Source organism: Bacillus rossius, unplaced genomic scaffold (genome assembly GCF_032445375.1).
Source record: "Bacillus rossius redtenbacheri isolate Brsri unplaced genomic scaffold, Brsri_v3 Brsri_v3_scf27, whole genome shotgun sequence".
Taxonomy (NCBI): domain Eukaryota; kingdom Metazoa; phylum Arthropoda; class Insecta; order Phasmatodea; family Bacillidae; genus Bacillus; species Bacillus rossius.
Window position 1 is genome coordinate 276,276 of NW_026962448.1, and position 12,671 is coordinate 288,946.

Sequence of the window (12,671 nt, forward strand, 5' to 3'; positions counted from 1 at the left end):
TGCTCAACCGCTTACTTCAGTCCCTTGAGCCGCGATGGGAGCCCCGAGCCAGGTAAGTATGCTGCGCAGTGTTTCGCTTTTCTATTTCACTTGGAGCTCGGACCACCTCATCAACGTGTTTTGAGGTTATGTACTTCTACCTCCGAAACAGCTCTTTCCCCAGACATAACACTCCCGTGCCAGTTCATCACACTACATGACAGTACACACCAACAATGCAAATACAATTTCTTCCTACAACTGCCCGTTTCTACTCGCACCTCGTTTCCTTTGTTTCTGTACCCACGGCGACGGTCGACCGCCGCGTGCATTTGGTTACCCCGTTTGCCGCGTGGCGGCACTTGGTTACACCGTTTGCCGCGTGGCGGCACTCGGGTCGTCGCGTCCGCCTCGGCAAAAAGGCGGGCACCACGGCACAGTCGAGAGGGGAACTTTTTTCCATTAGCAACATACCTAGGGTTTCACGAAATATCGAGTGCCGTGTCCCACGAGGCGATTTTCGGACGATTCGCGGCTTCAGGCTGCACGACCGTACGCTATTTTCACCATTAGTGGTGGTCCGCACATTTTTCCTATATAGTCCGGATTTTCAAAGTTTCAACCATGCTCTGGTTTCCCTTCAAACTGCTCTTAGGTGCTACTCTGAGTGGTTTGCAGGGATTTCCTTAGTTAATTCGAGTTTTCCTCGCGTGCTTTTATAATCCGACCAGTCGTTTCTGGTGCGAAGACTTGCTGCTGGGTGCATATCCGGATCTGGTAACTCTCAGCAGCAAGCAACAGGGTCCCCCCCTGGGCATTGCTGGGGGGACTCTGCAGAAATTAATTCAACCCTCGGGTTCCACTAATTATTATTTTATTTTTATTTACAAGTTCTACTCAGCATCACTCCTATTATATTCACTCCATCTTCTTCCACTTTTAACTGACTGCTGACTGCTGCTGCTGCTTCCTGGGGCTGTCACCAGGTGGCCGAGAAGAGTAGTTCCTCCCAGGTGTGGCTCTTGGCCTGCCGACTTGATTGTTTCTCGTCGGCATGGCCGAGGGGGGGTCCGGGGAGGACCCGCCCCTGGGGGACTCCGACTTTGAGGGCCGACTCCAACCGCCATTGAGGGACTACACCAGGCCTCCTGGTGGCCACCGAGACCGGACGGGTGCCTCGGGCGATGCTGGAGCAGAGGGATGCTCGCCGCCCCCCACCCCCAGCCAGACCGGGATCCGCACCCAGGAGCGCTGCACGAAGGTGTCGGAGTCCAAGCATCACCAGATGGTGCCACCTGGCTTCTGCTCCGACACCCCCTTCACCCCGGACGTCACCATGGCAGCAACCCTCACCACCACGACCACCACCATGACGACCACGACAGTTTGCACTTTCACCCCCTCTGCTTCTCACCCCATCTCCTCACCATTCTCAGCGCCTTCCCCCTCACTGCCACTCATCCCTGTCGAGCCTGCGGCCCCCCGGGACGTGCCGATGGACACCGGCTTCAGCCTCCCCCGCCGGACGGTGAAGCGGCCGAGGATGGGGCGCGCCGAGGACCGCACCTCCATCTCCAACCGGTTTGGCGCCCTCGAGCTCGACTCCGCCGGCGAGGAGGGCACCTCGTCCCGGGACTCGTCACCTGCACCATCCACGTCATCCCGCATCTCACACCTCACCCGCCGCACCACCCCCCGACCGACTACGACCGCCGCGACTCAGCCATCGACCTCCGCTGCTCGTCAGCCGTCGCCTCGACCATCCACCTCCGCATCTGCACCTGGACCCCGCACCCGGCCTCCCACCCAACCTGCTGCCGCCCCCGCATCTGCCTCCGCCGCCGCCACCGTCAAGCCTACCCGCATGCCGCCCATCGGCTGCCGCCTCCCCATCACCACCAGCCCCTTCACCCTGGCCCAATCGTTTCAGTCGCTCCTTTCTGGCAAGCTATCCATCACCTCCGTCGACGGCCGCACCTCCTTTTACACCTCTAACGCCGCTGATCACACCTTCCTATACAACCACCTCACCCAGCTCGGCCATCAGCCTTTCACGCACCTGCGACAGGACGAGAAGGGGGACCGACTCGTCCTGAAGCGTCTCCCACTCACCACTACCCCCGAGGAGGTGCACGCCGCCCTCCTCGACCTGGACCTACCCGTTGCTTCCGTCGCTCCGCTCCGCGTCACCGACACCGCCACGACCCGTCCGTTCCTGGTTAATACTCACCACCTGGGGGAGGCAGCTCCCTTCCTGGCTCTACGCTCCCTGGGCTGCTGGGTGGTCTCCGTCGAACGCTATCGTGGCAGCGGGCGGGTCCCGCAGTGTTACCGGTGCCAGCAGGCCGGCCACCCATCCACACGCTGCGAGAGGCCGGTGGCCTGTTTCAAGTGTGCCGGGCCCCACCGGTCCCGCGAGTGCACATCGACGACTCCGAAGTGCGTCAATTGCGGCGAGGCGCACTTCGCGACTTCCATGGACTGCCGGGTGAACCAGGCCTACCTCAGACGCCACCCCCCCCGACAACAGCCTGAGGCCACCCCGGCACCGCGACCGCGACCGCCAAACTTGACCGACGCTCGTGCCTTTCCCGCCGTCACCTCCAACGCCTGGACTCGGCGCGGTTCCGCCGCCGCCACCCTGTTCCCCTCCCGCGACGGGCCATCTCCATCTGCACCTCAGGACCCCTCATCTCACCGACCTGACGCTGACGACACTTCATTCACCACGATCATACGTGACCTCATCCAGCTGTTTCGGCAGTACTTTCCCTTCATTCGCCGCACCCTGACCGCCCTGTCCCATGCCAAGTCCCCTTCGGAGAGATTCGAGGTGCTCCTCCAAGCGCTTCTGGGTCTCTTCGATGGATCCCCCGCCGCCCCTTAAGCTCCTAGTCTGGAACGCCTTTTCTTTGCTCCCTAAGCTTCTCGACTTCCTTCACCTCGTCGACGAGCACTCACCCGATGTCGTGTTCCTATCAGAGACCTGGCTGACCCCCGCTGTACCCCTCCGCGTCCCGGGATATGCCGTCCACCGCTCCGACCGTGATGGTCGGGGGGGTGGGGTGGCACTCCTGGTGCGCGACACCTTCACCCATCACCGCCGACACATTCCACCTTCACCCGCGACTGAGGCTGTGGCCGTGCGCCTGTTCGGACAGCCCTACTCCCTGACTCTAGTCTCCGTGTATCTCCCACCCCAATTTGCCTTCCCCTCCGCCGCCGTTGTCGCCCTCGGTCGGCTCGATGCCCATGTCGTGCTGGCCGGGGACTTCAACGCCACCCATCCCTACTGGGGCTGCGTCGCGGCCAACCGCCGAGGCAGCTCCCTCCGTCAGCTCCTCCGGCGTACTAACCTCTCCATCTGCGCCCCCGCCACCCCCACATTCTTCCCCGCTCAGCACCACCGTCATCCCAGTATCATCGACCTCGCCCTCACCACACCGCTCCCCATCATCTCTGGTCTCACCACGCTCACCGCCGGGGCCTCGGATCACCTGCCCGTCCTCGGCTCCCTTCACTTCTACCCCCATTCCAACCCGCACCTTCCCCGCTTCGACTTCCGCAACGCCGACTGGAATGGGTTCCAGACCACCCTCTCATCATCACTCGACCTCACCCTCCCCTTCGACACCCCCGACCGTCTCGACGCCAACGTCGTGTCATTCACCCGGGCCGTCTCTGCGGCCGCCTCCGCTCACATTCCGCTGGCCACTCCAAGTACCCGCATCACCCCCTTCCCGCCTTACCTGCGTGACGCCGTGGTCCTGCGCGACCGCTTCCGCGGCCTGTGGCAGGCCAACCGGTCCCCGTTGACACGGATGGTGTTCCTCCTGCTGCGGGGCCGGTGCCGCCGGATGGTCGCGGCGTGGAAGGCGCATTTGGAGACCCGGCGTCTCGGCTCCCTCGCCTCTGCATCCGGCTCTCTGTGGACCTACGTCCGGCGCCTCCGATCGGTCCCCACCACTATTCCCCCACTCACCCACCCGGCCGGGGTGGCGGAGACTGCCCCTGAGCGATCGGAGGCGGTCGCTGCCTACCTCGCGACCACGTTTGCCTCCGCTGACCCCCCCACCCTCTCCTCCGAGTCTTCGGACGACGGGGACACACCCCCCCCCCCTCGCACATCACGTCACTCTGCCCGTTCTTCCGGACTCTCTGCCATTCCCTCTCGCCACGCCATCGGAGGTGCGCACACTCCTCCTCCGTCTCAAGCCCCCTTCTGCCCCCGGTTCCGACTCTCTGCCTGCACCCGTCCTCCGTGCTCTTCCTCGGAAGGCGACGGTCTTCCTTACCCGCATCATCAACGCGATGTTCCTTCTCTGTCATTTCCCCACCCCTTGGAAAGTGGCCATTGTCTCACCCATACCCAAACCCGGGAAGCCCCCTTCCCTACCATCTTCGTACCGCCCCATTTCTCTTCTACCCATCATCTCTAAGGTCGCAGAGCGGACCATTCTCACACGCCTTCTCCTTCACGTCAACCTCTTGCATCTTCTCCCCCATCACCAGTTCGGTTTCCGCAAACGTCACTCCACCTCCCACGCCATCGCCCGTGTGGAGGTGCTGGCTGTCCAAGGTTTCGCACGGCGCCAACACACGGGCATGGTGCTTCTGGACCTTGCCCGGGCATTTGATTCCGTGCCCCATTCACAACTCATTCACCGTCTCTCCGCCACCGACCTTCCACCTCATCTCATACGCCTCATCTGCTCGTTCCTGGGGGGTCGTACCTTCCGGGTTCGGGTGGAGGGCGAACTCTCCGACCCCCGTCACATCATGGCCGGCGTCCCCCAGGGCGCCATCCTTTCACCCCTTCTCTTCACCCTTCACATCGCCGACCTGCAACCACCACCTGGCACTCACCTGGTTCAGTACGCCGATGACACTTGCCTCCTCGCTTCCTCCGTCTCCGAGCGGATGCTCGGCGACCGCCTGAGCCGCGGGCTCACATCACTCTCTACTCAGTTCCTCGCGCACGGCATCGGGCTGAACTGCTCGAAGACCCAATCCATTCTCTTCTCACGCATCCACCCACGCCAGGACCACCCCCCACGAGTTTCCAGCACTGCCATCCCCTGGTCACCCGAGGTCCGCTATCTGGGGGTGACCCTGGACAGTACCTTCACTTTCATCCCGCACCTTGCTTCCATGAAGACTCAATCCAGGGCGGTCTTGGCGCAGCTGGCACCGATACTGCGACCCTCATCTGGCACCCCCCTCCCGGTTCGCATCACCGCATTTCATTCCTACGTCATCCCACGCTTCACCTACGCATCCCCCGTGTGGGTTCATTCATCCCGTTTCAACCTTCGCCCCATTACCCGCACCTACTTCCTGGGGATTCGTCTCCTTCTCGGACTCCCCCGCGCCACCTCCAGGCTGACTCTCCTGGCAGACTCCGGCCTGCCCCACCTTCACCCTCTCCTTCGCTCCATGACAACTTACTTCCTACGCTGATGCCGACGCAGCGACAACCCCCTCATCCTTCAACTTGCGGAGCCGCTGCCTCCTGCACCCCACCCACGACGACCGCTCTTTTCGACTGACCACTTTGGCGACGACTCCGACGACGACGCTGACGACGTCCCGGCGGCCGGTGGGCCCGGTAGATGACGGCGTGGACCTCCACGTCCACCGGTAGCCTCCGCGGACCCGCCACCATAGTTCACCATCTACATCGCCACTCCGTCTTCTTCCCATCGTCATCAGCATCGCCGTTTTCTCCGCGCGGCCTCCATCAGCTGCGCGGCTCCTGGATCAGCATCTCTTCACCCCCAGCAGTCCCTCACCCCCCCTCCACCCAACAAGTAGCCGGGACCTTCAAGAACCTCCGTGTTGGCGGGGTCCAGCATCGTCATGTTCTTCATCTTTGTGTTTATGTTCTGTACAGTGTTCTTGTCCACTGCCTTGTATGTATCTTTATGTATTAAATGATGTTTTTGTGTGTGGGCCCCTAGGGGCCCCACTTATTAAAAAAAAAAAAAAAAAAAAAAAAAAAAAAAAAAAAAAAAAAAAAAAAAACTAAAGATTTCCGTGGAGGGGAACATTTGATGAGTCTTTAAACAATTTTTTGTTGTGCCCAGTGTTTACACACTGGGCCGGTTACCGTTAAACCACTGGGCCCGGGGGTGAGGCGGGGAGGGGGAAATCTGAAAAATCGAATTGGACAAGTATCGTTCATGGGAATTTTTTTTTTCTTTTTTCAACTATTACCATGCACAATTACGTACCTTCCTTCCGCACTTTCAAGACGGTGGGGTTGTTCGCCAAGGCACCGTAAACTTGAGACCTACGAATGCATTACATACCATACACAGATGAAAAAAAAAAAAAAAATTACACTTCACTGTACATAATTCTTAACACTACTTCACAACTACTAAGTTGAAATTTTTTCACCGGGACAGCGCGAACGCAGTCCCGACTACCAAAAATTACGCGCCCGAGTTACCCACATTTGGGGTAATCGCAGAGGTCAGCTCAACCGAAGTGCAAGGGAAGAGCCTCACCCTGGGGGAACCCCCTGCTTGATCAGGGTAGCCCCTACGCCAGGTAAGTATGCTGCGCAGTGTTTCGCTTTTCTATTTCACTTGGAGCTCGGACCACCTCATCAACGTGTTTTGAGGTTATGTACTTCTACCTCCGAAACAGCTCTTTCCCCAGACATAACACTCCCGTGCCAGTTCATCACACTACATGACAGTACACACCAACAATGCAAATACAATTTCTTCCTACAACTGCCCGTTTCTACTCGCACCTCGTTTCCTTTGTTTCTGTACCCACGGCGACGGTCGACCGCCGCGTGCATTTGGTTACCCCGTTTGCCGCGTGGCGGCACTTGGTTACACCGTTTGCCGCGTGGCGGCACTCGGGTCGTCGCGTCCGCCTCGGCAAAAAGGCGGGCACCACGGCACAGTCGAGAGGGGAACTTTTTTCCATTAGCAACATACCTAGGGTTTCACGAAATATCGAGTGCCGTGTCCCACGAGGCGATTTTCGGACGATTCGCGGCTTCAGGCTGCACGACCGTACGCTATTTTCACCATTAGTGGTGGTCCGCACATTTTTCCTATATAGTCCGGATTTTCAAAGTTTCAACCGTGCTCTGGTTTCCCTTCAAACGCATAAATCTTTCGCCTTTTACTAAAGATTTCCGTGGAGGGGAACATTTGATGAGTCTTTAAACAATTTTTTGTTGTGCCCAGTGTTTACACACTGGGCCGGTTACCGTTAAACCACTGGGCCCGGGGGTGAGGCGGGGAGGGGGAAATCTGAAAAATCGAATTGGACAAGTATCGTTCATGGGAATTTTTTTTTTCTTTTTTCAACTATTACCATGCACAATTACGTACCTTCCTTCCGCACTTTCAAGACGGTGGGGTTGTTCGCCAAGGCACCGTAAACTTGAGACCTACGAATGCATTACATACCATACACAGATGAAAAAAAAAAAAAAAATTACACTTCACTGTACATAATTCTTAACACTACTTCACAACTACTAAGTTGAAATTTTTTCACCGGGACAGCGCGAACGCAGTCCCGACTACCAAAAATTACGCGCCCGAGTTACCCACATTTGGGGTAATCGCAGAGGTCAGCTCAACCGAAGTGCAAGGGAAGAGCCTCACCCTGGGGGAACCCCCTGCTTGATCAGGGTAGCCCCTACGCCAGGTAAGTATGCTGCGCAGTGTTTCGCTTTTCTATTTCACTTGGAGCTCGGACCACCTCATCAACGTGTTTTGAGGTTATGTACTTCTACCTCCGAAACAGCTCTTTCCCCAGACATAACACTCCCGTGCCAGTTCATCACACTACATGACAGTACACACCAACAATGCAAATACAATTTCTTCCTACAACTGCCCGTTTCTACTCGCACCTCGTTTCCTTTGTTTCTGTACCCACGGCGACGGTCGACCGCCGCGTGCATTTGGTTACCCCGTTTGCCGCGTGGCGGCACTTGGTTACACCGTTTGCCGCGTGGCGGCACTCGGGTCGTCGCGTCCGCCTCGGCAAAAAGGCGGGCACCACGGCACAGTCGAGAGGGGAACTTTTTTCCATTAGCAACATACCTAGGGTTTCACGAAATATCGAGTGCCGTGTCCCACGAGGCGATTTTCGGACGATTCGCGGCTTCAGGCTGCACGACCGTACGCTATTTTCACCATTAGTGGTGGTCCGCACATTTTTCCTATATAGTCCGGATTTTCAAAGTTTCAACCGTGCTCTGGTTTCCCTTCAAACGCATAAATCTTTCGCCTTTTACTAAAGATTTCCGTGGAGGGGAACATTTGATGAGTCTTTAAACAATTTTTTGTTGTGCCCAGTGTTTACACACTGGGCCGGTTACCGTTAAACCACTGGGCCCGGGGGTGAGGCGGGGAGGGGGAAATCTGAAAAATCGAATTGGACAAGTATCGTTCATGGGAATTTTTTTTTTCTTTTTTCAACTATTACCATGCACAATTACGTACCTTCCTTCCGCACTTTCAAGACGGTGGGGTTGTTCGCCAAGGCACCGTAAACTTGAGACCTACGAATGCATTACATACCATACACAGATGAAAAAAAAAAAAAAAAATACACTTCACTGTACATAATTCTTAACACTACTTCACAACTACTAAGTTGAAATTTTTTCACCGGGACAGCGCGAACGCAGTCCCGACTACCAAAAATTACGCGCCCGAGTTACCCACATTTGGGGTAATCGCAGAGGTCAGCTCAACCGAAGTGCAAGGGAAGAGCCTCACCCTGGGGGAACCCCCTGCTTGATCAGGGTAGCCCCTACGCCAGGTAAGTATGCTGCGCAGTGTTTCGCTTTTCTATTTCACTTGGAGCTCGGACCACCTCATCAACGTGTTTTGAGGTTATGTACTTCTACCTCCGAAACAGCTCTTTCCCCAGACATAACACTCCCGTGCCAGTTCATCACACTACATGACAGTACACACCAACAATGCAAATACAATTTCTTCCTACAACTGCCCGTTTCTACTCGCACCTCGTTTCCTTTGTTTCTGTACCCACGGCGACGGTCGACCGCCGCGTGCATTTGGTTACCCCGTTTGCCGCGTGGCGGCACTTGGTTACACCGTTTGCCGCGTGGCGGCACTCGGGTCGTCGCGTCCGCCTCGGCAAAAAGGCGGGCACCACGGCACAGTCGAGAGGGGAACTTTTTTCCATTAGCAACATACCTAGGGTTTCACGAAATATCGAGTGCCGTGTCCCACGAGGCTATTTTCGGACGATTCGCGGCTTCAGGCTGCACGACCGTACGCTATTTTCACCATTAGTGGTGGTCCGCACATTTTTCCTATATAGTCCGGATTTTCAAAGTTTCAACCGTGCTCTGGTTTCCCTTCAAACTGCTCTTAGGTGCTACTCTGAGTGGTTTGCAGGGATTTCCTTAGTTAATTCGAGTTTTCCTCGCGTGCTTTTATAATCCGACCAGTCGTTTCTGGTGCGAAGACTTGCTGCTGGGTGCATATCCGGATCTGGTAACTCTCAGCAGCAAGCAACAGGGTCCCCCCCTGGGCATTGCTGGGGGGACTCTGCAGAAATAAATTCAACCCTCGGGTTCCACTAATTATTATTTTCTTTTTATTTACAAGTTCTACTCAGCATCACTCCTATTATATTCACTCCATCTTCTTCCACCTTTAACTGACTGCTGACTGCTGCTGCTGCTTCCTGGGGCTGTCACCAGGTGGCCGAGAAGAGTAGTTCCTCCCGGGTGTGGCTCTTGGCCTGCCGACTTGATTGTTTCTCGTCGGCATGGCCGAGGGGGGGTCCGGGGAGGACCCGCCCCTGGGGGACTCCGACTTTGAGGGCCGACTCCAACCGCCATTGAGGGACTACACCAGGCCTCCTGGTGGCCACCGAGACCGGACGGGTGCCTCGGGCGATGCTGGAACAGAGGGATGCTCGCCGCCCCCCACCCCCAGCCGGACCGGGATCCGCACCCAGGAGCGCTGCACGAAGGTGTCGGAGTCCAAGCATCTCCAGATGGTGCCACCTGGCTTCTGCTCCGACACCCCCTTCACCCCGGACGTCACCATGGCAGCAACCCTCACCACCACGACCACCACCATGACGACCACGACAGTTTGCACTTTCACCCCCTCTGCTTCTCACCCCATCTCCTCACCATTCTCAGCGCCTTCCCCCTCACTGCCACTCATCCCTGTCGAGCCTGCGGCCCCCCGGGACGTGCCGATGGACACCGGCTTCAGCCTCCCCCGCCGGACGGTGAAGCGGCCGAGGATGGGGCGCGCCGAGGACCGCACCTCCATCTCCAACCGGTTTGGCGCCCTCGAGCTCGACTCCGCCGGCGAGGAGGGGACCTCGTCCCGGGACTCGTCACCTGCACCATCCACGTCATCCCGCATCTCACACCTCACCCGCCGCACCACCCCCCGACCGACTACGACCGCCGCGACTCAGCCATCGACCTCCGCTGCTCGTCAGCCGTCGCCTCGACCATCCACCTCCGCATCTGCACCTGGACCCCGCACCCGGCCTCCCACCCAACCTGCTGCCGCCCCCGCATCTGCCTCCGCCGCCGCCACCGTCAAGCCTACCCGCATGCCGCCCATCGGCTGCCGCCTCCCCATCACCACCAGCCCCTTCACCCTGGCCCAATCGTTTCAGTCGCTCCTTTCTGGCAAGCTATCCATCACCTCCGTCGACGGCCGCACCTCCTTTTACACTTCTAACGCCGCTGATCACACCTTCCTATACAACCACCTCACCCAGCTCGGCCATCAGCCTTTCACGCACCTGCGACAGGACGAGAAGGGGGACCGACTCGTCCTGAAGCGTCTCCCACTCACCACTACCCCCGAGGAGGTGCACGCCGCCCTCCTCGACCTGGACCTACCCGTTGCTTCCGTCACTCCGCTCCGCGTCACCGACACCGCCACGACCCGTCCGTTCCTGGTTAATACTCACCACCTGGGGGAGGCAGCTCCCTTCCTGGCTCTACGCTCCCTGGGCTGCTGGGTGGTCTCCGTCGAACGCTATCGTGGCAGCAGGCGGGTCCCGCAGTGTTACCGGTGCCAGCAGGCCGGCCACCCATCCACACGCTGCGAGAGGCCGGTGGCCTGTTTCAAGTGTGCCGGGCCCCACCGGTCCCGCGAGTGCACATCGACGACTCCGAAGTGCGTCAATTGCGGCGAGGCGCACTTCGCGACTTCCATGGACTGCCGGGTGAACCAGGCCTACCTCAGACGCCACCCCCCCCCGACAACAGCCTGAGGCCACCCCGGCACCGCGACCGCGGCCGCCAAACTTGACCGACGCTCGTGCCTTTCCCGCCGTCACCTCCAACGCCTGGACTCGGCGCGGTTCCGCCGCCGCCACCCTGTTCCCCTCCCGCGACGGGCCATCTCCATCTGCACCTCAGGACCCCTCATCTCACCGACCGGACGCTGACGACACTTCATTCACCACGATCATACGTGACCTCATCCAGCTGTTTCGGCAGTACTTTCCCTTCATTCGCCGCACCCTGACCGCCCTGTCCCATGCCAAGTCCCCTTCGGAGAGATTCGAGGTGCTCCTCCAAGCGCTTCTGGGTCTCTTCGATGGATCCCCCGCCGCCCCTTAAGCTCCTAGTCTGGAACGCCTTTTCTTTGCTCCCTAAGCTTCTCGACTTCCTTCACCTCGTCGACGAGCACTCACCCGATGTCGTGTTCCTATCAGAGACCTGGCTGACCCCCGCTGTACCCCTCCGCGTCCCGGGATATGCCGTCCACCGCTCCGACCGTGATGGTCGGGGGGGTGGGGTGGCACTCCTGGTGCGCGACACCTTCACCCATCACCGCCGACACATTCCACCTTCACCCGCGACTGAGGCTGTGGCCGTGCGCCTGTTCGGACAGCCCTACTCCCTGACTCTAGTCTCCGTGTATCTCCCACCCCAATTTGCCTTCCCCTCTGCCGCCGTTGTCGCCCTCGGTCGGCTCGATGCCCATGTCGTGCTGGCCGGGGACTTCAACGCCACCCATCCCTACTGGGGCTGCGTCGCGGCCAACCGCCGTGGCAGCTCCCTCCGTCAGCTCCTCCGGCGTACTAACCTCTCCATCTGCGCCCCCGCCACCCCCACATTCTTCCCCGCTCAGCACCACCGTCATCCCAGTATCATCGACCTCGCCCTCACCACACCGCTCCCCATCATCTCTGGTCTCACCACGCTCACCGCCGGGGCCTCGGATCACCTGCCCGTCCTCGGCTCCCTTCACTTCTACCCCCATTCCAACCCGCACCTTCCCCGCTTCGACTTCCGCAACGCCGACTGGAATGGGTTCCAGACCACCCTCTCATCATCACTCGACCTCACCCTCCCCTTCGACACCCCCGACCGTCTCGACGCCAACGTCGTGTCATTCACCCGGGCCGTCTCTGCGGCCGCCTCCGCTCACATTCCGCTGGCCACTCCAAGTACCCGCATCACCCCCTTCCCGCCTTACCTGCGTGACGCCGTGGTCCTGCGCGACCGCTTCCGCGGCCTGTGGCAGGCCAACCGGTCCCCGTTGACACGGATGGTGTTCCTCCTGCTGCGGGGCCGGTGCCGCCGGATGGTCGTGGCGTGGAAGGCGCATTTGGAGACCCGGCGTCTCGGCTCCCTCGCCTCTGCATCCGGCTCTCTGTGGACCTACGTCCGGCGCCTCCGATCGGTC

The 12,671-nt window shown here is 59.0% G+C and overlaps 5 non-coding genes across 5 annotated transcripts; 2 read left to right on the forward strand and 3 right to left on the reverse strand.

The window, feature by feature from the left end:
* Positions 1-6,379: 6,379 nt before the first annotated feature.
* LOC134543997 (U1 spliceosomal RNA) lies at positions 6,380-6,542 on the reverse strand. The gene has a single exon (XR_010077432.1). It is a non-coding gene; the product is annotated as a U1 spliceosomal RNA (small nuclear RNA).
* Positions 6,543-7,085: 543 nt separating this feature from the next.
* On the forward strand, positions 7,086-7,205 carry LOC134544029 (U5 spliceosomal RNA). Its single transcript, XR_010077462.1, has one exon. It is a non-coding gene; the product is annotated as a U5 spliceosomal RNA (small nuclear RNA).
* Positions 7,206-7,504: 299 nt separating this feature from the next.
* Positions 7,505-7,667, reverse strand: LOC134543998 (U1 spliceosomal RNA). Its single transcript, XR_010077433.1, has one exon. It is a non-coding gene; the product is annotated as a U1 spliceosomal RNA (small nuclear RNA).
* Positions 7,668-8,210: 543 nt separating this feature from the next.
* On the forward strand, positions 8,211-8,330 carry LOC134544031 (U5 spliceosomal RNA). The gene has a single exon (XR_010077464.1). It is a non-coding gene; the product is annotated as a U5 spliceosomal RNA (small nuclear RNA).
* Positions 8,331-8,629: 299 nt separating this feature from the next.
* On the reverse strand, positions 8,630-8,792 carry LOC134543999 (U1 spliceosomal RNA). The gene has a single exon (XR_010077434.1). It is a non-coding gene; the product is annotated as a U1 spliceosomal RNA (small nuclear RNA).
* Positions 8,793-12,671: the final 3,879 nt, after the last annotated feature.